The sequence below is a fragment of the Planococcus citri genome, chromosome 2 (genome assembly GCF_950023065.1).
Source record: "Planococcus citri chromosome 2, ihPlaCitr1.1, whole genome shotgun sequence".
NCBI classification, from domain to species: domain Eukaryota; kingdom Metazoa; phylum Arthropoda; class Insecta; order Hemiptera; family Pseudococcidae; genus Planococcus; species Planococcus citri.
The window spans coordinates 18,607,613-18,633,214 of NC_088678.1; the positions used below are offsets into that span (position 1 = coordinate 18,607,613).

Below are 25,602 nucleotides of genomic sequence, written 5' to 3' on the forward strand. Positions count from 1 at the left end.
ACTTGAAAAAACAATCAGTAATAAAAGTTGGAAAACGTTTCAAAAAATTTCAAAAATATCTTGAAAAAAAAACATAAGAATGTCACAAAAAATCGTAAACAATACCATTTTTGAAAAAATTAAGAAATTGCCAAAATTTGAGAATTTAAAAAACAAAGTTTGAAGATATAGGTACCCAGATGAAATTGCAACAAGAGCTAAAAATGCAACAGAAAATCAAAAATCTGAGAAAAATTGCAAGAAATTGCGAAAAGAATTTTATGAAGAATGAGAAAATGTGTAGAAAATTTGAAAACTGTTGTAATAAACAGAAACATGTATGGGAAAAATGCAAAATTGTTGAAGAAGGAATAAAACGGTTAAAAATGTTTTTAACAGTTCCAAATATGCAAAAAAAAAAAAAAAGGCCAATGAGAAAAAGATAAAAAAATATCATGAAAAGTTGCGATCTCAATAGAATAATTAAGTAATTGAAAAACCAATGAAAAACATCTCAAAAAGTTGCAAACTTGATTTAATACGGTACAAAAAATGTGAAAAAATGTGAGAAAATTTGACAATTTAATAAAAAAAACATTTCCAAAAAAACTAAAAAAAAAATTAAAAGATGAAAACAGATCAATAATTATGCAGCTTTAATATCAATATTATAGGTAGGTAAGATATATATAGGTACAATATAATAATATGAGAAGAAACATTCAAAGTCTAAACATTTTCGAGTAATTTTCAATTCACAGTTTTCACTTTTTTCTTCTCTGTTATTTGCCTTTGTATGGATAATCTTTGTAAAAACTACAAATACCTTTATTGTCAGTTAAATAATTCATCACATTATTTGGCGACTGCCCTTTACCATAAATGTAATACAAGTTTTCATTTCCCCATGAACAAACGATTACATCGACTGGTGCCAATTCTGTACCTTTACCGCATTTTTTTCGTACTTTAACCTCTGTGGTGTGACATAATGGATAACCTTTGTTGAAGCATCCTGATTTGGGTTTCCCGGTATCAACCTGAACAATCGCACTACAAAACTTTTCCATACTTTTTTTGCATCCGCAATATTTTGTGGGATCTGTCCTGAAAAAAATCATAAAGATTGTTCAGTATCGGGTATGTTGGTTTTACTGACGAAGAAACCTGCACCGGTTCATTTCATATTCTTCATTTTAAAAAAATTCCAAAACGCTTTTAAAAAAAATAAATTTAGCACTCGAAATTATTCCTTTTTAAGAAAATACCTTCGTTGGACCCCCAAGTGCTCTCTTGTATGGAGCCCCCAAATTTAGAAAAATTGAAAAAAGATGGAAAATTGATGTCTGTAGACATTTTTTGAGAATTTTTCAATTAGATGGGGAAAATCTTTCGAAATACATGAGCACATTTTCAAGAAAAAACTTCTCTTGGTCTTCGAAATGATGTTTGTTATTGCAGTGTCTGTAGGTACAAATTATTTGAAAATTTTTCAATTCTGAGCAATGAACAGAATATCTATACCTACTTCTACACCAAACTTTCAGTTCTTGTTGTGGGGCGGGCTAATTCTCGAAAATTTTAGGTTCATAATTGAGTCATTTTTGAAAAGAGCTCGAGTATGTCAAGTATCTATATCGATTAGTTATCTTACCCTTTAAATTGAGCTAATTGCTCTTTAGTTATCAATTTACCCAATGCGCATTGAAAAATGCACGATAACGTCAAAAACATACGCCGATAACTTTCACTTCCATCTTAGATCCGCGTAATAAAATCAAATTCGAATTTCACTGACAATGAGAAAAGCTGCGAATGATTACTTTATGACGACGTACGATTTTCACGACAAAAATGTATTCTGAAGACTACGATCAAGCTCGTTGGTTTTATTTCGTTTTATAATCATTTTTACATCATATTTTATAGCGTAGGTATGTGTGTAGAAATTTGGGGAAAACGCGTATTTTACTGGCCTCCTGTTTTCATTACACTTAAAACTGTCAATTTGTCATTAATAAATTCACATAATGGTACATGAAATCGTACCAATGAGTATAATTGTTCGATTATGCGGATGATAATTCCTCGTATATTTATTTGCTAAGCGATTTGTACGTAATATTTTTCAGTTCGAATAGGGTAGTTGAATACTGTACCCATCATGGTGATGGTGTACCTATCGAGTATTGAAAATGACCAATATGGAGAGTTGAATTGACAAACCAAACTTTTCCAACGTTAATGCCAATACACGAATCATAAATTATTGTTTTTCAATGAAGCAAAAAAGCAAACCATCACGCACGTGATTTAAAACCCTCAATCCTGCAAATTTCGGATACGCTGCCTAATACCTTCATTTTCTTATTGATTATTTCAACGTTGAGGTTTCTGATGTAGTGTTGGCCAACACTGTTGGCGAGACTGTGGAAAGGTTTTTCTTGAAAACAGAATCATCTAGAAGAAAGTATTCCGCTCGCTGCTAAGAGATGAAAAATTTTCAAATAATTGGTGCCTATACAGATATCAATTTTCCATTTTTTTTTTTTGTTGATATTTTTCAACTTTGTGGACTTTATACATGGGGGTCAACATTATTGGAATGACCAAATGACAAAAGAGGGGTTTCCTTGAAATGGGTAATCTGAAAGTAAGTACTCTATCGAATTTTGGTTGCTACAAAAAAGCTAAGTAGTTGTTTCTTCAACCGATTCAGAATGCACTTTTGGTATGTTTTTATTTTTTCTGTAGGTATCTACACAAAATTGACCAAAAATCAAAATTTTTGAGACTTTTGTACTCCTATTGGACCCATAGCTTTGCGATTGGACAGCTATAAATTTTGTGGGCAACCCTGAATCCTAAGAGTCCTTTCACTTTTGAAAAAAAAATCAGATCAAATCACTTGGCTGCCTACTCGTGAGGCTTCCTTGTCTAAGTACATATTTTCATAGAAAAGTCAAAATTTCAAGGAATTAAAGTGTAGATATTTGAACTTTGGTGTACATACTATGTAGTGCGTTTTCGACCTCTCGAAGCGATTAAGGGTGATTTCGAGACATTTGTGAAGCTACCAGCAGATTTTTAGATTTTCCAAACATCAAAAAAGGCCATAAATGTTTAAAGTTATGTTGTTGTTTTTTTACATTTTCGGGAAACCCTGCCTCCAATCAATTAGGCCTCCCAAAGAGCATGGATGGTTAGCTATGCCATACTTATGGGTTGTTCATGTGCTATAGGAAAAGATGATAAGTTGTCAAATTGGCTTAACAGTGAGCATGCAAATGATTGAACTAATTTATTTTAATAAATGCTATATTTAAAAAAGAAATGGTACAAATCGTAAAGTCGGAATTTTAAAAATTAATACAATAGTTCAGGATGAAACCAGAAAACTTGAAAAAACAATCAGAAAAAAAGTTGAAAAACGTATCAAAAAGATTCAAAAAATTTTGAACAAAAAAATCATAAAAATGTCACAAAAAATCATAAACAATACCATTTTTTAAAAAATTGTGAAATTGCAAAAATTTGAGAATTTTAAAAACGAAGTTTGAAGATGTAGATGAAATTGCGATAAGAACTGAAAATGTAACAAAAAAACTAAAATCTGTGAAAAATTGCAAGAAATTGCGAAAAGAATTTCATGTAAAATGTGAAAATGTTGAGAAAATTTGAAAAGTGTTGTAATGTAATAAACAGAAACACGTACAGGAAAAAATGCGAAGTTGTTGAAGAAAGAATAAAAAGGTTAAAAATGTTTTAAACAGTTTCAAACATGCAAAAAAAAGCCAATGAGAAAAAGATGTAAAAACATCATGAAAAATTGAAAAAATTAATTGAAAAACTTAAAAAAAAATCTCAAAAAGCTGCAAACTTGATTTTAAAAAATACAAAATATTTGAGAAAATTTAACAATTTAATAAAAAAAAATACATTTCCAAAAAATCTAGAGAAAAAGTTAAAAGATGAAAACAGATCAATAATTATGCAGATTTAATATCAATATAGGTAGGTAAGGTATAGAATATAATAACATGACGAGAAACATTCAAAGTCTAAACATTTTCGAGTAATTTTCAATTCACAGTTTTCACTTTTCTCTTCTCTGTTATTCGTCTTTGTATGGATAATCCTTATAAAAACTATAAATACCGTTATTGTCGGTTAAATAATTCATCACATTATTTGGCGACTGCCCTTTACCATAAATGTAATACAAGTTTTCTGTTCCCCATGAACAAGCGATTACTTTGACTGATGCCAATTCTGTACCTTTACCGCATTCTTTTTCTACTTTAACCTTTCCAGTCCCACATTGTGGATAACCTTGCTTGAAGCATTCTGATTTGGGTTTCCCGGTGTCTATCTGAACAATCGCATTACAAAACTTTTCCATACTTTTTTTGCATCCGCAATATTTTATGGGATCTGTCCTGAAAAAAATCATAAAGATTGATCAGTATCGGGTAAGTTGGTTTTACTGACGAAGAAACCTGCACCGGTTCATTTCATATTTTTCATTTTAAAAAAATTCAAAATGCTTAAAAAAATTCAAAATGCTTAAAAAAATTCAAAATGCTTAAAAAAAATGAAATTTAGCACTCGGAATTAATTCTTTTCAAGAAAATACCTTCGTTGGACCCCCAAGTGCTCTCTTGTATGGAGCCCCCAAATTTAGAAAAATAAAAAAAATATGGAAAATTGATGTCTTTAGAAATTTTTTGAGAATTTTTCAATAGGGAAAATCTTTCGAAATTACATGAGCACATTTTTAAGAAAAACCTTCTCTTGGTCTTCGAAATGATATTTGTTATTGCGATGTCTGTAGGTACAAATGATTTGAAAATTTTTCATCTCTAAGCAGTGAACAGAATATCTACTTCTAAACAGGACTTTCAGTTCATGTTTGGGGGCAGGCTAGTCCTCAAAAATTTTAAATTGATAATTAAGTGAAATTTTGAGACAACTCGAGTATGTCAAGTATATTGTTAGTTATCTTACCCTTGAAATTGAGCTAATTGCTCTTTAGTTATTAGTTCACCCCATGCGCATAGAAAAATGCACGATAACGTCAAACATACGCCGATAACTTTCACTGCCATCTTTTAAACTCGTGTAATTAAATCAAAATCGAATTTCACTGACAATGAGAAAAGCTGCGAATGATTACTTTATGACGAAGTACGATTTTCACGACAAAAATGTATTCTGAAGACTACGATCAAGCTCGTTGATTTTATTTCATTTTATAATCATTTTTACATCATATTTTATAGCTTTACATATGTGAGAAACGCATAATATTTTACTGGCCTCCTGTTTTCATTACACTTAAAACTGTCAATTGTCATTAATAAATTCACATAATTGTATATGAAATCGTACCAATGAGTGTAAATTGTTCGATTTCGTGGATGATAATTCCTCCTGTATTTGTTTCCTATGCGATTAGTGCATAATATTTTTCACTTTGACTGGGGTAGTTGAATAATGAATATTGTACCTATCATTGCGATGGTATACCTATCCAGTATTGGATATGACTAATGGTGAATTGAATCGACATACAAAACACTTTTCCCATTAACAGAATTTCTCCAAGGTTAATGTCACAACGGGAATCATAAATTGCTTTCCAATTAGGCTAAAAAACAGTTCATGAATGTAGAATAGGTACCTACACATGTCGTACTTATCGATAAGCTTTCTTTATCGAGGTTTTAAAACAATTTTTTGTCTGTCAATGGTATGATTTTGGACCATTTTCATCAATTTGTGGCCATATTATCCAGCTCCAATAAAATGAGCTTTCTGTAATTTTCAACATTGACCTTCCCCACTCCAGGGGTCAATGCTAGCTCCCGAAAGAATTTCATTCCCCAAGTTTGATTTTATTCGACCAATTAGCAACAGGTCTCAAGCCTCAAGTCAAGAAATGTAAAATTATTAAAGTCACGTTACTTCGAGGGGGTCTTAGCGTCACTCTCTCGAGCCTAGGGTGTTGGTTGGTAGCTCATTTTATAGGTATTTGAGAGAAGATTAAATGATCACTAAGCTCATTCAACTCATAAGTTGAGATTTTAGAAGTTTTTCACAAAAAACTGACGTTGTACTGGACGCTTAGTTAAATCTTGTCTCGACAATAATACAAAATTTCCTATAGTACGTACTTCTACCTGAGAAGGAATATTTTACTCGTTTATTAATTGAAAAAATTCATGTTGATAACTATCATGTTGGCGTTTCACATACTCTATCCGAATTGAGAAAAATTTCTGGACCCCAAAGGGCAGATCTACTGTGTACTATGTTCTAAAAAAATGTGCTAACTGCAAATACTATGATGGTGGTCCTTATAAATTTATGTAGTTCTGGCATGTGGTTCACTGAAAACAGTGCAAAGTAAAACAACTTCTTGAAATCTTAATTTTTTAAGTCCATGAGCACTGCATCCGTATATTTTGAAACAAAAGGAAATTGATCTTTCGGGAGAAGAGTTGTCCTAAAATTGAATTTTTGAGGAAATTGCATCTTTGTAACATTATTCATGCATTGAAATTTCCCTAAGTGAGCTTGAGCTTGATCTCAAACCATGTGAGGGTAAGGTGGTTCTTATTTTCCAAGTTGGGATTTTCCTCCCTCCCAACCCCCCTCCCAAGTGGTGACGTCTGGTAAGAAAATAATTCCCTACTTTTTTTTCATTTTCAAAAAACTCTGGCTGCAAAGGCCCTTCAGTTTTCAACAATTTTATAAAATAAAAAATTCCCTGCATTAATTTTGAAATTTTAAAATTTCAAGTTCTGTTATCTCTAAAAAGTCTTGTTTGAGTAAACTAAAACTCTCATGATGATTTTAGCCCCCTCCATTGAAAACCAAGCTGACCCCCAAATGTAGGAACTTACAATGTTTGTATAACACAACGTTTATTCATGATTATGTACAATGATAGAATAATACTCGAGTATAAAATGGTAACTATACTATTGCTATGTACGTAGAGATAAGAATGGAATAAGTGGGGGAATTACGGATACTACAGTCTCCCCTTGCGCAAAAATTTCAAAAATTGATAATTAAATAGAAAATTGAAATAGAAAAAACACAATAGAAAAAATAAATACATAGAAAAATAATCAAAAAATAGTAGAAAATAAATAGAAAAATATTTGAAGAAAAATATGTACAAATCATTGAACATAATCGTTCAGATATATCTCGGCTTTCTAAGTGTTGTGCCTGTTGACTTTGATTTGATTATTCTGGTATAGTATCTGTATTCGTTGAAGGATGTGATGCATACTTTACTCATGTGACCATTTTTACTACATAAATTGTATTTTAATTTAGCCTGCTCTACAGTACAATCTCAAACAGCATGGTTATTTCACCCGCAAAGTAAACACAAGCCATCAATACCTAGCTCATTGTAGTTGATTCTAGGTCTGGGCTGCGATTATGAACTTTCGTTACAGTTAACAAATTCGTTAACTCGCATATTTTTTCTATGACCTTTCGTTAATTTTTCGTTAAGCCATGTTAAGTTTACGTGAGAAAATATCTCTCGTTAAGTTAACGAATAGTTAACGAATTCGTTAACTGTAACAAAAGTTCATAATCGCAGCCCTGGTTTTCGAAGGAGCATGATGACTGCATTTCTGGTCTTTATAATCATTATTTGGCTTGCCACCTGGTTGTTGAAGATTACTAGGATTATATTTCGATCTTGATCTGGAACAGTGCTGGTTTGACTGGAGTTTATTTACGTTTTCTGGTCTCGGAGCTGGACTGTTGGTCAAAATTTGCTTTGAATCATTTTTAGATGCTTCTAGTGCAATAACTTAGCTTTCTTGATAATCGCATCGAATGATTTGTCTGATGACTGGAGTAGCTGTTCTCGAATATAATTATCACGCAACCATCAAATAAATTGAGCGTGAAGAAAAATATCCGCTATCGAAACTTTGCAATCACATGGTGATGTGAATAATTTACAATCGTGTAATTCACTGAGTACTCGAAGCGACGTATTTGCTGATGGACTGGTTTCTGTTTTGATACTTTGATAAAAACTGGTGTTGAGCTACTAGAACATTACGCGCTGGTGCTAGATAGCCATCTAGTAATTCAATTAGCTGTTTATATTTGAGTGATTCGACTCCTAGTTGGCAATTTGTGAGGTTAGATTTTTAAATATAACTGGGAATATGACTACTGAACAAATCTGACCACGAAACAGAACTAATGTGACTGGGGTTATGACTAGGGATATGACAACTGTTATTATTGGCGAATGGGTCCAATTTTGGATTCCAAATAGTGCATATTTGAGCCAAAACCGATAATTTACCATATATGACGAGTTCATTGCTCATAAAAAGTGGACTTTGAATATTTATTTACCATTTTAAAGAAATTTCACCAAAAAGTAGTCAGAAAAAACAAAACTGAGTGGTGATATGACTGGTGATCTAACTAGTCTTAATTGTGTTCCAAAGAGGAAGTAGCCATATTGTATTTTATTGCTTTCTGATTGGTTGTCATTTCTGATGACAAAACGGAACTAATGTGACTGGGGTTATGACTGGGAAAATGACAGTCATATTTTTCAAATTATGATTTCCTGCATAGAAAAACAGTAAGCGAAGTTGAAAAACTCGAATTCGTGTTCAAATTTATATACGTCTCATTTTCGATCGATCACAAAATTACTTAAAAGATGAAAAAAGATCAATGATTATGCAGCTTTAATATCAATATCGGTAGGTAATACAACATAACATGAGAAGAAACATTCACGATCAAAAAATTTTCGAGTAATTTTTTCTTCACAGTTTTCACTTTTCTCTTCTGTGTTAATTGCCACTGTATGTATACTCGTTCACAAAATGACAAACGCCGTAACCGTCAGCAATATAACCCATCACCTTATTTTCTGTCTGCCCTTTTCCGCATGTGTAATACGTGTTTTCATTTTCCCATGAACAAACGATTACATTGGCTTTTTTCATAGTTTGACCTTCACCGCAGTTTTTTTCTACTTCAACAGTTGTGCACTGACATTTCGGAAAACCATTCTTGAAGGATCCTTTTTCGCATTTCCCGAATTCTTCCTTGACAATCGAAGTACAAAACTTTTCCTTACTTTGTTGGCATCCACAAAATTTTGTGGGATCTGTCCTAAAAAAAAATCAAAGATTTTTCAGTACTGATAAAGGAACCTGCGTCGGTTTATTTCATATTATTTGTCATAATAAAAAATTCAAAAACTTTGAATTTTGTTGTGGAAATTGGGCTAAACAAATTCAAAAATGCTTTAAAGAATCAAGTTCAGCGCTCGATGTACTCTGTTTTCAAGAAAAAACCTTTGTTGTATCCCCCAAATGTTGTTGGCTCAAAATGGAGCAGTCTCCAAATTTGGAAAAAATAATAAAATATGAAAAAATTGATGTCTGTAGAAATTTTTTGTAAATTTTTCAATGGGGAAAGTATTTCTAAATAAGGACATTTTAAAGAAAAACCCTCCCTTGGTCCTCCTAATCCAAAGTTGAAAAATATCAAGAAATACATATGTAAAATTGATCTCTGCAGGTACAAATTAGTACTTATTCGATTTCTCATTTCTGAGCACAATACTTCTAAACAGGCCTTTTTTTCAGTTCTTGTTTGAGCGCATGCTAATTCTCCAAAATTTTGAGTTAATAATTAAGTTATTTTTGAGAAGAACTTGAGAATGTGGCATGTACATCCGTTAGGTATCTTACCCTTTAAATTGAGCGAATTGCTCTTCAGTTATTTTCAAGTTACCCAATGCGCATAGAAAAATGCACGATAACGTCAAACATACGCCGATAACTTTCACTGCCATCTTAAACACGTGTGATTAAATCAAATTCCAATTTCACAGAGAAAACTGCGAATGATCACTTTATGGCAAAGTACGATTTTCACGACAAAAATTTTTTCAGAAGACTACGATCAAGCTCATTGGTTTTATTTCATAATAATTTTTTCATCATATTTTATAGCTTATGTGTGAAGAAATTTACGGTAAACACGTACATATTTTACTGGACTCCTGTTTTCATTACACTTAAAACTGTCAATTGTCATAAATAAATTCACATAATAGTACATGAAATCGTACCAATGAGTATAAATTGTTCGAGTACGCGGATGATAATTCCTCGTATATTTATTTGCTGAGCAATTTGTACATAATATTTTTCACTTCGAATAGGGTAGTTGAGTACTGTACCCATCATTGTGATGGCGTACCTATCGAGTATTGAAAATGGCTAATGGTGAGTTGAATTGACAAACCGAGCTTTTATACTTTGTTAATGTCAATACACGAATCATAAATTGCTGCTTTTTAATGAAGCAAAAAAACAGACGATCACGCGTGTGATTTAAAACCTCAATCCTGCAAATTTCAGATACGCTCTCTACTTTCATTTTCTTTTTAATTTTGTCAGCGTGGAGTTCTTTGATGTAGGTGTTGGCTAAAACTGTTGACGGGACTGAGAAAACTGAGGAAAGGTTTTTCTTGAAAAATGAATTAAGTAGATATATCTACCTTCTTCTAGATAAGTACCTATAGGTACTTATCTAGAAGAAGGTACTTCACTCCCTGAAAAATGTTCAAATAATTTGTGCCTGTACAGACATCAATTTTTTATTAATTTTTTTACGTTTTGCACCTTTGCTGGCTTCAAAGGGGGGAGGGTTATCGTCGCTATTTTTTAGTCCACCCGCAGGCCCTAAGGACTTCTTGAAATTTCTTTTGACCTAATAAAGTTAGAGAAAAACTGAAAAGCGCATTGAAATCAGCGAATTGCTAATATGAGAAGTTTAAATCGTAGATGATACAGTTTGCATCGAGTTGAAAAAATTATAGATGTTTTTAACATCATTTTTGAGATCATTAATCAGGATATCATCCAAATCCGATAGCACCTTCTCCAACATATCTTCACTAATTACCTGTTTAAAGTGTCGACGTCGTTTCCTTATAAGCGGTAGGCCTGTTGGCCTGTCTGCTGCGGTGTGGACCCTGTTGAGGATGAGCCTGAGGTATCCGTGAGTTTCCTCCTTGGTCTCCCTCTGCTTCTCTTCCCCGTTGGTGTATATTGAAGGACCTGTTTTGGTGATCTTGTTTCCTCCAATCTTTCCTATACTGTTTTATCTTCTTCATGACTGGCTTCACTCCGAGATCAGCTGCTGTTATTTTCTCAGATGGGACTCTGTCTCTGAGAGTCACCCCTGCCATTCTCCTCATGAACTTCATCTCTGCTGCCGTTATTCTTCTTTTATCAGATTTCTTCAGTGCCCATACCTCGCTTTCATAAGTCATCATTGGTATTGCTAGGGTATTGTACACCTTCAATTTTGTTTCTTTATCGCACCTTACTACTTCTCAGGGTCCTATTTATCAGTCCTGTGACTCTCAGGAATTTTGCAATCTTTCCACCAACATCTACTTCTCCCTGGTATGATATCGTGTACTGCCCTCTGTAGTTGCTCGTAGAACTCTTCGCTTTGTTCCTCTCTTCCCTCTTCTGGTGCATATACTCCGATTATTGTAAGAAAGTCTTTTTTCAATCTTATCCTTGCTGATATAATTCTTTCATGCCATATGTTGTATGAGTCGATGTTTTCGCGGTGTTTATTATGTATGTGTAACATCACTCCGCCTGCAGCTCTGGTTTTCTTGTCAACTCCACTGTAGATAACGATGTAATTTCCAGATTCGATTGTTCCACTTCCTTTCTTCTTTGTTTCAGACATCACAGCAAAGTCTATATTTCTGCTGCTTAGAATTCCGTTTATTTCTGCTTCCTTGGCTGCATATCCTCTTACATTCCAGTTTCCGAATTTGTATTTCCTTTCGTTAGCGTGTGTTTTTATTATAACCAGGGGTTCACCTCCGCCTGGGATCCCATAGTTCCATTCGTTTTCTGTTGTTTGTGAGTTTTGAGTAAGGTTGATTTTCATCTGACTTGGTTACCAGCCATGCCAGATATATCACGGTGATAGGGCTGCTATCTAGGCCTCCACGCTTGCCTGGTCCTCTTTTAGTCGCCTTTTACGACAGGCAGAGGGTACGATAATGATATCCTTGACCCATCCCTACACGGGGGCTGTTTAAAGTGACTAAATGATAAAGTTGAAGGTTATTGGCCATCTTGTACTTCTCAATCAGATACATGGTCGTTTACATTCACATCATCAATAATTTCTTCAACTTCAGTTTCATTCTCTTCACTTTTAGCTAATCATTTTGAATAATCAATCACATTCGGATCCCATGGGCATAACCCACAAGCATTGAATCCATTCACTACCGGTATTCTGTTTAACCTGTTTGTTTACCCCAATTTATAAAATTGAAGCGAAATTTTTGAAATTAATCTCTTCAGCAGGGTGTTTTTTAGCCCACTCATTAACGCCACATTTCCAACCATTCTTTAATGACTTAAAACACGAAACATCGGCAGGCTGAAGAAGCCTGGTTGCATTAGGATAACAGGGAAACCAACACAGTGTTCAGCTCTCGACATAATTCGCTGAGTTGGTATTTTGAATGGCTTTTGTGTCCATCCACAAATAAAATAAGCGTTCTAGGAAAAGATGATAAGTTGTCAAATTGGCTCAATAGTGAACATGCAATTAATTGAACAAAATTTTTTTTTTTTCAATAATGTTATATATTTAAAAAAGAAATATTGCACAAATCGTAAATCAGAATTTCAAAAATTAATACAAAACTAGAAAAAACATCAAGAAAAAAAACGTTCAAAAACGTTCAAAAACGTTTCAAAAAGTTTCAAAAAATCTTGAAAAAAAAACATATGTACTAACAATGAACAAAAAATTGTAAACAACCAGTTGTTGAAGAAGAATAAGAAAAAAAGGTTGAAGATGTTTTAAAGAGTTCCAAACTTGCAATAAAAAAAAGGCCATGAGAAAAAGATGAAAAAACATCATGAAAAGTTGTGAACTCAATAGAAAAAAAAATATTTGAAAAACTTAAAAAAAAATAGGTACAAAGAATGTGAAAAAATTTGAGAAAATTTGACGACTTTGTGGTGGCCAGGGTAACTTCTACTTTCAGAAAGTGAAGGCCTCTTCCTTTTGCACATAGATGATTCCAGGAAACCCAGAATCTCGCTCTGACATACAAGTTCAGAGTAAATCTGTATCGCGATACACGACTCAAAATAAATAAATAATAACACCGGCGGTGCGCACTTGCAATAAATTGTATTTAACGAGTAAAGTACAATTTATTACTAAAACATAAAGACATAAATAGTACGTGGCACATAGGCCTAAAACAATTTCCCTAGCACAATGATTATAAGAACTATACGCTAGTACAGCTATATAAAAACTGTTGGCTGTGCTAATGTTACACAGTCGGAAGTGGTCCTTGGACCAAGTCCAACAGATGGCTCTGCCTTATGGAACTTTCCATAAGCAATGCTACCACTTCCTCCGGAGCACAACTTCCCACTTCCCATTAGGTGGAAGCTGCGGGCGCATCCCCTCCCGGTACAACTTGATAAAACAACATTTTCAAAACAACTAAAAAAAAAAAAATTACTTAAAAGATGAAAACAGATCAATAATTATGCAGCTTTAATATCAATATAGGTAGGTAATAAGGCATACAATATAATAATATTATGAGAAGAAATATTCACAGTCGAGAAATTTTCGAGTAATTTTCTATCCACAGTTTACACTTTTCTCTTATTTGTTATTTGCCTTGGTATGGATACTCCTTATAAAAACTACAATAACCTTTACTGTCAGGTAAAAAAATCATCACATTATTGCCCTTTACCATAAATATAATACGAGTTTTCGTTTACCTATATTTTTTTTTTAAATTGCAAAAAATTTGAGAATTTGGAAAGCAAAGTTTGAAGATGTAGATGAAATTGTGATAAGAGCTAAAAATGTAACAAAAAATCAAAAATTTGAAAAGTGTTGTGATAAACAGAAACATCTACGGGAAAAAATGCAAAGTGGTTGAAGAAGAAAAAAGGTTGAAAATGATTTGAACAGTTCCAAACTTTCAAAAATAGGCCAAATGAGAAAAAGATGAAAAAATATCATGAAAAGTTGTGAACTCAATAGAAAAAAGTAATTGAAAACGTAAGGTTAACGAAAACATCACAAAAAGATGCAAACGTGATGAAAAAATACCAAAAATGTGAAAAAATTTGAGATAATTTGACGACTTAATGAAAAAACATTTCCAAACAAACTAAACTAAAAAAAAAAAAATTAACAGAATGATGAAAACAGATCAATAATTACGCAGATTTAATATCAATATAGGTGGGTAAGGTATACAACATAATAATTATGAGAAGAAATATTCACAGTCAAGAATTTTCGAGTAATTTTCTATTCACAGTTTTCACTTTTCTCTTATCTGTTATTTGCCTTGGTATGGATAATCCTTATAAAAAATGCAATCACCGTTATTGTCAAGTATATAATTGAGGAGCTGAGAATCAAAACTCACATTTGCCAAAAAAAAAAAATACCGTTTTATGGCAGATTTGGATATACCGTTTTACACTCTATAATTTGACATATTCGGTTTTTTTGGATCAAAGTCATTTTGGTGTGAAATTCACCTTCAAAACCAAGGGTGAGAATCAAAACTCACATTTGCCAATTGGCAAATGTGAGTTTTGATGAAAACTTAGTTTTGTTTGCAAAATTCCATAGGGAAAAGTTTGATAACAAGCTGAATTTTGGTACACGGGGGTTTTTTTGATACGCTGAACACGAATTTGGGGTGTCCAGGTGAATCCGGTGTACGCTTCCCCCTTTTTTGTGGACCTTAAGCCCCCAAATTTGTTTTTTTGCGTTTAAGTCCGAAAATATGCAATTTTATGCAAAATTTATGTTTTTTGGGTCGCAGAATACGAATTTGACAATATTTTTTTTGTAGGGGTGGGGGATGAGGGGGTTAGGGGGCGAGAAATTCAAAATTCGACTATAATGATGTGTGATATGTCGAAATGTATGTTTTTGAGGGTGTAGATCACGAATTTGACAATATTTTTTTTCGTATGGGTCAATGGTGGGGGCTGAGGGGTGAAAATGGTTAAAAATTCAAAATTTGACTATAATGATGTGTGACATGTCGAAATGTATGTTTTCGTGGTTGTAGATCACGAATTTGACAGTATTTTTTTCGTAAGGGTTGATGGTGGGGGATGAAGGGGGTGAAAAATTCAAAATTTGACCATAATGATGTGTGATATGTCGAAATGTATGTTTTTGAGGGTGTAGATCACGAATTTGACAATATTTTTTTCGTAGGGGTGAATTGTGGGGGATGAAGGGGGTGAAAACGGTGAAAAATTCCAAATTTGACCATAACGATGTGTGATATGTCAAAATGTATGTTTTTGAAGGTGTAGAAAAGGTGAAGGGTGGGGGATGGAGAATTTTCTATTGGAGAGCCGTCAAAGTCCCTGGAAGAAAAAATTTGTAACATTTAAACAAAATTCACCATGATTTTTCACTATAATTGACTGTTGTCGTCGCCGGGGCATTCAAGGGCAAAAATGGCAAATGACATCTTGAAATACACTATCTGAAGTACTAGCCCCTGGGATTTCCCGTGCATCTACGTACTAAAATTTGTTCTATTCCTATTTATGTAGTAGAATAGGCAAAACACGGAGTTTTAACGTAAATTAAACCTCTATAATGACTTTATAACAAACTAAAATCGAGTAAATTGATGAAAATTACTCACTTTCAGTTGAATTATTCATACTTGGTACATTTCGACATATTACACATCATTACAGTCAAATTTTGAATTTTTCACCGTTTTCACCCCCTTCATCCCCCACAATTCACCCCTACGAAAAAAATATTGTCAAATTCGTGATCTACACCCTCAAAAACATACATTTCGACATATCACACATCATTATGGTCAAATTTTGAATTTTTCACCCCCTTCATCCCCCACCATCAACCCTTACGAAAAAAATACTGTCAAATTCGTGATCTACAACCACGAAAACATACATTTCGACATGTCACACATCATTATAGTCAAATTTTGAATTTTTAACCATTTTCACCCCTCAGCCCCCACCATTGACCCCTACGAAAAAAAATATTGTCAAATTCGTGATCTACACCCTCAAAAACATACATTTCGACATATCACACATCATTATAGTCGAATTTTGAATTTCTCGCCCCCCTAACCCCCTCATCCCCCACCCCTACAAAAAAAATATTGTCAAATTCGTATTCTGCGACCCAAAAAACATAAATTTTGCATAAAATTGCATATTTTCGGACTTAAACGCAAAAAAACAAATTTGGGGGCTTAAGGTCCACAAAAAAGGGGGAAGCGTACACCGGATTCACCTGGACACCCCAAATTCGTGTTCAGCGTATCAAAAAACCCCCGAGTACCAAAATTCAGCTTGTTATCAAACTTTTCCCTATCGTCGTAATTAAAACAGTGAAAAAAAATTTGATTGCAAATCTTGGAGTCAAAACTCACATTTGCCATTCTTTGTCTGGATATTAAAGCAGAAGGGAGCTAGGTGAAAATCAGTCAACACAGGGAATCGTGTTTTAGTAGCGCTATGTAATGATTCATTTTGGTATTATAAGTTTATTCAACTGGCAACACTACTAACTCAGTTTTTCGCGTTTTTCTCAAAATCGTTTATGGTGGCAAATGTGAGTTTTGATTCTCAGCTCCTCAATTCATCACATTATTTGGCGTCTGCCCTTTACCATAAATGTAATACAATTTTTCTTTTCCCCATGAACAAATGATTACATGGACTGGTGTAAATTCTGTACCTTTACCACATTTTGTTACTACCTTAACTTGTTCGGTCCCACATTGTGGATAGCCTTGCTTGAAGCATGCTGTTTCGGGTTTCCCGGTGTCTATCTGAACAATCGCACTACAAAACGTTTCCATATTGTGTTGGTTTCCGCAATAGTTTGTGGGATCTGACCTGAAAAAAAAATCATAAAGATTGTTCATTGGTTTTACTGACGAAGAAACTTGTGCCGATTCATTTCATATTTTTCATTTTAAAAAATTCCAAAATCCTTTTAAAGAAATGACGTTCAGCACTTGAAATTAATCCTTTTCAGGAAAAAACCTTCGTTGGATCCCCAAATAATGTTGGCTCTCTTTGGTAAAAAAAAAAAAAAAAAAAAAAAAATGGAAAATTGATGTCTGTAGAAATTTTTTTGAAAACTTTTCAATGGGGACAATCTTTCGAAATACGTGAGCAGATCTTTAAGAAAAACCTTCCCATGGTCTTCAAAATGAAGTTGGTTATTTTTCAACTTTGAGCAGTGAACAGAGTATCTACCTACTTCTAAAAAGAACTTTCAGTTCTTGTTTGGGGGCAGGCTAATTTTAGAAAATTCCAAGTTCATAATTTAGTAATTTTTGAGAAGAACTCGAGTATTTCAAGTATATCGGTTAGTTATCTTACCCTTTAAATTGAGCTAATTGATCTTTAGTTATTTTCAAGTTACCCAATGCGCATAGAAAAATGCACGATAACGTCAAACATACGCCGATAAGTTTCACTGTCATCTTAAACGCGTGTAATCAAATTAAATTCGAATTTCAGAGAGAAAAGCTGCGAATGATCACTTTATGGCAAAGTACGACTTTCACGAAAAATGTTTTCAGAAGACTACGATCAAGCACATTGGTTTTATTTTATTTTATAATCATTTTTACATCATATTTTATAGCTTACGTGAGAAGAAATTCAGGGTAAACTCGTATTTTACATGGCCTCCTGTTTTCATTACACTTATAACTATCAATTGTCATTAATAAATTCACATAATGGTACATGAAATCGTACCAATGAGTATAAATTGTTCGATTACGCGGATGATAATTCCTCGTATATTTATTTGCTATAAGCAATGTACATAATATTTTTCACTTCGAATAGGGTAGTTGAATATTGTACCCATCATTTCGATGGTGTACCTACCTATCGAGTATTGAAAATGGTAATGGTGAATTGAATCGACAAATCGAACTTTTTCAACATTCATGTCAATACGCGAATCATAAATTATTATTGTTTTTCAATGAGGCAAAACAACAGTTGTAGAATGTAGAATTCAGTACGTACTTATCAATAAGTTTTCTTTATCGACGTTTTCATGTTTTTTTCCTGTGCCTAAAATCTGCAGGACATTGAATTGATCAAGTGGTTTCATATGATATTTTTCATCACATTAAAAGCCATTATTTTTAGTCAATCTGTGAGCTGTTTAGTGGGTAGTTTTTCAACTTTTTTCGAATTTTGATAAAGTGTGATGAAAAGTCGTGACCAAATGATCCTAATGAGACGCAGGAAACATTTAATATTTTTTGAGCAACGTTTGACTTTCCTCTCGGCTTGAAAATTCTTCAATGTTGTTTTAATTTTTTCCCCCTCAGTTCAGGTGGCCTATTGACATCTTTTACCTAGCAAATGATCGCTTGTAGCCCATTAGAAAAGTGTAAGTTAATTTTTTCCAAATGCAGGAGTACCTACTCAAAATATTCGTTTATTGTTTTATTGATAATGTGATAATTCTCGGCCCTAAAGTTGTCACTTTAAAATTGCAAAAATCCAAAAGTGAAAGCAAAAAACGCATCCAAGACTTAAAACTCTCTTTGCGTTGTTTCAACATTTGAGGTATGTACCTATGTAGGATTGTAGGTAATTGGCGGGACTGAGGAAAGGTTTTTCTTGAATAAAGAATTATCTAGAAGAAGGTATTCTGCTCACTGCCTACATACATCAATTTTTCATTTTTTGCGGGCATCCTACAAGAGGACCAACATCATTTGGAGGACCAACGGGGGGAGGGGTTCCTTGAAATGGGTGCCACAGTTCCGAGGTTTTCAAAAAAAAAATCATTTTCTACTGTTTTTAAAGGCGCACATGCGAAATTTTGTATCTTCAGAAGCTCCACGTAAACCAATGATGTTTTATTTAGTAGTTGGTTGAAAAGATTTCGTGAAAAAAAAAGTGATGTCTACACTTTACCATAAATGTAATACAAGTTTTCTCATGAACAAATAATTACATTATTTGATATCAAATGTACCTTTACCACATTTGTTTCTACTTTAACATTGTTTTTTTCTCTTGTCCGGTCGAATATCTAGATTCCCTTCTTGTCCCAGTATTATCGAGGAACTGTATCCCCTTGTCGTCAATTGTCTGGTCCAGTCTGTCTGCGTCGAAGTCACCATATAATCGACACTTGAAAAGGTGTCTGTCATTTTGTATCTCACCACATTCAAATAAGTAGATCATCATGAGCCAAGTGCAATCTGTATAGGTTGGATTTTGAGCATGTTATTCCACTTCTCAGTCTGTTCAAAACGCACTGACATAACCATGTGAGGGGTGCCACAGTTCCCTTCTTTTTCATCTTCCTCTCAATGAGGTATCCCAATTTTTTTTTCATTTTTTAATGCTTTTAGAGGCTCACTTGCAAAATTTTGTATCTTTAGAAGCTCTAGGTAAACCAATGATGTTTTATTTAGTAGTTGGTTGAAAAGATTTTGTGGAAAAGAAAGTCAGCATAGTTGAAAAACTCGATTTCTAACACCTATTCAAATTTAGGTATTGGATGTTGGCAACTTTTATCTGATCGATCACAATAATTAACTCAAAGGATAAAAATAGATCAATAATTATGCAGCTTTAATATCAATTTAGGTACATAACAAAATACAAGAAGAAACATTCACAATCAAAAAATTTTCGAGTGATTTTCTCTTCGGAGTTTTCACTTTCCTCTTCTTTGTCAATTGCTGTTGTAAGGTAACTCGTACAAAAAAGTACAAGAACCACCAGCTTTGGCAACAGCGTAAACCATCACGTTATTTGGCGTCTGCCCTTTACCATAAGTGAGATAAAACTCTTTTTTTGCCCATGAACAAACGAGTACTTGGATTTGAATCAAATCTGTACCTTTACCGCATTTTGTTACCACTTGAACCTTTGCGTGCGGCAGGCATACTGGATAACCCTTCCTGAAGGGCCCTGTTGCATCGTTATAGTTCGAGATATCTTTCTTGGCTATTGTATTACAAAACTTTTCCATACTTTGTTTGCATCCGCAAAATTTTGTGGGATCCGTCCTGAAAAAAAAAATCATTATGATTGTTCAGTATCAGGTAAGTTGGTTTTACTGACCAAGAAACCAGCGCCGGTTTATTTCAATTAAATTCAAAAATGCTTTAAAATGAAGAGCTTCACTCAAAATTGATCCTTTTAAAGAAAAAACTTTCGTTGGATCCCCCATCATGATGTTGGCTATCTTGTATGGGGGCCCCACACAAATTTAGATAAAATAATAAAAGATAATAAATTGATGCCTGTAGACATTTTTTGAAAATTTTTCAATGGATAAAATCTTGTTAAATATGGACATTTCAACGAAAAACCTTCCCTGAGAATTCCAAATGATTTTAGCTCCCTTGTACGAAGCCTCCAAGGATGAAAAAGATCAGAAAAAGTGTGAAAGTTGATGTCTGCAGGTACATACAAATTATGTGAAATTTTTTTATCTCTGAGCACTGAGTGAGCAGAGTACTTCTAAACAGGCCTTTTTTCAGTTCTTGTTTGGGGACAAGCTAATATCTCGAAAATTGTAAGTCCATAATTATTAGTTAGGTAGGTTATTTTTGAGAAGAACTTGGGTATGGCAGGTGTATCAGTTAGTTACCTATCTAGATAACTTACAATTTCCTGAAAATGTACTATGTAAAAGTTTATCACTGGTTTACTATTTAGTAAATTTAACAACATAACTTAGTACACCAATGGTAAATGAAGGATGTAAAATTTACCACTGGTTTACTATCTTTCTAAAAAATAAAATCATGTTGTAATACCACTGGTAAATCTTAGGAGATAAATTTTACTACTGGTTATACCAAGCAAATCATCGTTTGCTTTGCTAAATGATTAAGTTATTCATGTCCAAACTTTATAGGTTATTCACAATTTTTTTGAGCTTTTTTCATCAACTTTAAAGTTTTTCAAGTACATAACGTTTTAAATTTCAGTTGTAGATAATTTATGATATTTTACTGGGGAAAAAATTATAAAAAGCACACATTACCTACTTTATAAAAATCTTCAAAAAAAAAAAAAATCAAAACTAGGTACTAAACATTATGTCATTCATTCAGAAAAATACATATTTTTTGGAGACTAGTCAGGTAAGTATAAAATTAAATATTTTTCATGAACAAATTTTTAATCAAGGTTTCTATGTGTTTTTCAGATTTTCAGATGGTATTTTTTCAGGATTTCAAGTAGGATACCCAGATTCATGTCTTCCTACCCCATCGCCATTAAATCAATGCCCATGACCCATTTTTAGTGAAAAAAATGTGCACCTCATCACTTATATCCTCATACAAAAAGTCAGTAAACAAAGTGCACAAGCTGGTATCATCTGTAAAATATCACCCCATGAAATATATTTATAAAAAATATAAAAAAATGAATAAAAATAAAATCATCACACCTCCTAAATTTGACCAAGTCCAGATTTTCTGAACAAATAAACCCATATATAACACCACTTCCATCACTGAACGCAGTAGCCTAGTTGTCAGTGCAGAGTGCAAATGAGAGGTGATGATGTGAAGGTATGTACCTAGTAGGTTTGACCTCCACCCTGGGCATAAATTTTTTTCTTGACAATTTTTTTAGGTAGCATTTTAACATCAGCTCTTGCTATTCATTGCATGGAATGTGCATTTCAAGCCTTTTAAGACAATACAAAGGGCTATAGACTTGCATTTTCCAAAGTAGTTGTAATTTGCATGGTATACCAGCCGTTTACGTGTTCCAATCTATGACTTGTGTATACAACATGGTATTTAACATAGTATTCACTTAGTTAACTATGTGGTACCCGATTGGCACATTTCTGGTGATATCTGACTAATCATTTCTGCAGTCAGAAATTGCCGTTTTGACAGTCAGATTCGCAGTCTGACTACAATCAACCAATCAGAAACAAGTATTTTTTTGGAATTCCAAGATGGCGGTGACTCGTCAGAAGACTGAGTGGAGATCTGAGTGTGGATTTGACTAGTCAGATCCACACTCAGACCACAGTCAGATATTGCCGTTTTGGCAGTCAGAAAATACATTCTGACTGATATGTGGTCATATATCCCTATTCAGATGCACTGTCTAAAAAATGCCGTTTTGCCAACTGGGTATACATTTGTTTTTTTTACACGGGGCTTACCCTTGAAATTGAGCGAATTGCTCTGCAGTTATTTGCAAGTCACCCAATGCGCATTGAAAAATGCACGATAACGTCAAACATACACCGATAACGTTCACTGCCATCTTAAACACGTGTAATGAAATCAAATTCGAATTTCACTGAGAAAAGCTGCGAATGATCACTTTATGACAAAGTACGATTTTCACGACAAAAACGTTTTCAAAAGACTACGATCAAGCACATTGGTTTTATTTCATTTTATAATCATTTTTACATAATTTATTTTGTAGCTTATGTGTGAAGAAATTTGCGGTAAACGCGTATTTTACTGGCCTCCTGTTTTCATTACACTTAAAACTGTCAATTGTCATAAATAAATTCACATAATTGTACATGAAATCGTACCAATAAGTAAAATTTATCGATTACGCAGATAATATTTCCTCGTATATTTATTTGTCAAGCAATTTGTACGTAATATTTTTCACTTCGAATAGGGCATTTGAATATTGTACCTATCATTGCGATGGTATACCTATCCATTATTCAAAATGAACAATCGTAAATTGAATTGACAAACCAAATTTTTCCAACGTTAATGCCAATACGCAAATTTTCACAGATCACTTATTGTCATTCTGATATCCTGTAATGTGAGACATTTGAAAACTTGGGAAAAAATTTTTACAAATCTTTATCAACGAGATTTCAAAAGAACACATCCATGACTTGAAACATTCTTTGCAGGTGAGACTTTATGATTCATATTTTCTCTTTGATTTTAAACTTTGAGGCCTTTATACATGTAAGTAAGTTTTGGCCAACATTGTTGGCGATACTCGAGAAAAATTTTCAAATAATTTGTAGGTAGGTAGTAGGTACACCTACACATCAATTTTTCATGTTTTTTTTTTTTTTTTTTTTTTGATAGGTACCTAGGTATATTTCAACTTTGCGTGCTTCATACAAGGAGGCCGACATCATTCAGAGGACAAAAGTGGGGGTTCCTTGAAATGGGTTTCCTGAAAGTACCCTATCGAATTTTGGTAGCTACAAAAAATCTTAATAGTTTTTCTTCCATACTCTAAGGTAAAGAAGCAGGAATAAGAATTAATTTTTAGTATTAGCTCTAGCGTTTTCATTTATGCTGGAAAAAAATCTTTTCCTCCCCCACCTAAATAAGCTTCCTAAAGGGCACGAATAGTAGCTATGCCATATCAGTAATCGGCAATGGAATGATCTGCTGAATATGCACGACTTTTGAGATAAAATCAGGTGTTTGCATTTCAACAGTGCGGACAAGACCACTGTTATCAGGCAAAGTCTTCTTTATAATTGCGCAAACCCATTCACAGGGTTCAGTATTTATTTTATGCAGCAATACTAAATCTCTCAAGTCTTACTCCATAGTTGGGTCGTTTGTTTTGCCACTTGGTTCAAGAACGAAGTTGGTTTAAATAGTCTTGGACCAAATTCTCCAGAACGCATGAATTCGATTTCGATTTGCTACATATTTATCGGACAGTTTGAGATTCAATGGAGGTGAAGAAGGACTTCCTAGTCGGTGCACATCTGAATGTACCGATTAGTGGTTATCAGTAGAACCATGGGGGGTAAAAACTGTATCTGAATGTCCGTTGCAATATGACCGCGAATGTCCCAAAAAGTGTATCTGAATGTCCGTTTGGATTTTTGCGCTTACAGGGGTTTCTAAAGTAGGTCTAGGTACATCTGTTGAATATAATGTATTTCAAAAAATTTTGATTTTTGAAATTGGAAAAGAACATTCAGGTTTACGTTTTGAAAATTTGGAGATTATTAAAATGAATCGTACTAGCCTGTAGGCAAATAGTCATGAAATGATCTACTCGTAATTGTAAGATCAAGAAAGATATTTTAGAATTTTCTTCAGTTCTCAATCAAGATTATAGGCACATACTGTTTTAAACAATTTTTTTTCATCCCTCCTCCTCTTCTTGGACTATAAGAACATTTCAGCTTTAGCCAGGGGAATTTCATATTTTGTGTGATTTTACATTGGATTTTAAAAATATGAGTGGAGATTACTTTGGCTAAAAAATTGAGGTGTGTCCAAATTCTTGAGAGGGAGAAACAAAAGCAGGCAATAAAGGTCAAAAATCAAAATCAACTTTTTAGAGCAATTCGGAGAAGAGAAACCTCACAAATCGACTTGGAAGGCTGGGAAATTTGCATGTGCGTTTTGAGGGGGTCCTCGATATGCCTTTTAGGGGTTTAGAGTTTTCAGCTGTAAAAAAGTAGATTTTTGTGCCTTCTCAATGGTTTTTAGCCTAATTTTCCTGAAGTAAAAATACAATAAGGCTTAGGCTATACAGTTGATCATAATTCCAGGATTGGGAGTGGGGCCTCTCATAAATCTATTTTGGTGTTTCATGAGCCCATCTTCATCAACCTTATGGTTATCTTGGTATTTTTATGCTACATGCAAAAGGTAGTTGTACTTTCCATTGGGTTCCATATTCGTCAAAACCCAGATATGTTTGGGAATCCCTAGTCATACAAGGTTTTTTTTTTTACTTCGGACATTCAGATACACCTTTTGAGACATTGACCGTCATTTCGCTTCGGACATTTGGATACAGTTTTTACCCCCTGTGGTTCTATTGTATTCTACTAATCAGTACATTCGAATATGCGGCCTTCCTAGTCCAGTTCACCGGTGTGAGAATACCCCTATTGACAAAAATTGTGCGTACAACATGCTGAAATGCATGCTTTTTTGCATGTCACACGCATGCGTGAATTTGGACTTTTTCAAAAAATCACATGCTATTCAGCCAGTGAATAGCATGCTTAAAAGTAAACCAAAAGTATGTACAAAAAGTGCGGAAATTTTAGCAGAAAAATTGCTCAAACTCACAGGCAATACAATCTACTGATTAATTGTGAATTTTAAGACATTCTAATAGATAATTTTTTCAAAAAAGTTGGAAAAAAAATTTAAAAATTTCCGGCGCATGAGGGGATTGATCCCAGGTTCCTCCAATGTGCGGCCGCTTAACTCACTCGGCCACCTTGCAGCTTAATAGATTAGAGGTTATTTTTGCATAAATGTTAACAATTTTTGGACTTGGAAAAATTTTTACTTACTGGTGCATTTTAGAAAATACTTGGTTGCTAGATTGCTTCTGTTTAGCATTTGAAAATGTACATTTTTAACGCGATAATGCACGCTTTCACACAATAATGCACGCTTTCACACGATAATGCACGCTTTCACACCAGTCCAAAATCACGCACTGTTATGCATGCTTTTCAGCATAATTT

At 33.6% G+C, this 25,602-nt stretch overlaps 2 long non-coding RNA genes across 2 annotated transcripts; both read right to left on the reverse strand.

The window, feature by feature from the left end:
- Window positions 1-3,961: 3,961 nt before the first annotated feature.
- On the reverse strand, window positions 3,962-5,212 carry LOC135834878 (uncharacterized). The gene is made up of 2 exons (XR_010556788.1): window positions 4,987-5,212; window positions 3,962-4,418 (listed from the first exon to the last, which is right to left on the reverse strand). It is a non-coding gene; the product is annotated as an uncharacterized LOC135834878 (long non-coding RNA).
- Window positions 5,213-19,725: 14,513 nt separating this feature from the next.
- LOC135833653 (uncharacterized) lies at window positions 19,726-22,505 on the reverse strand. The gene is made up of 2 exons (XR_010556505.1): window positions 22,315-22,505; window positions 19,726-20,182 (listed from the first exon to the last, which is right to left on the reverse strand). It is a non-coding gene; the product is annotated as an uncharacterized LOC135833653 (long non-coding RNA).
- Window positions 22,506-25,602: the final 3,097 nt, after the last annotated feature.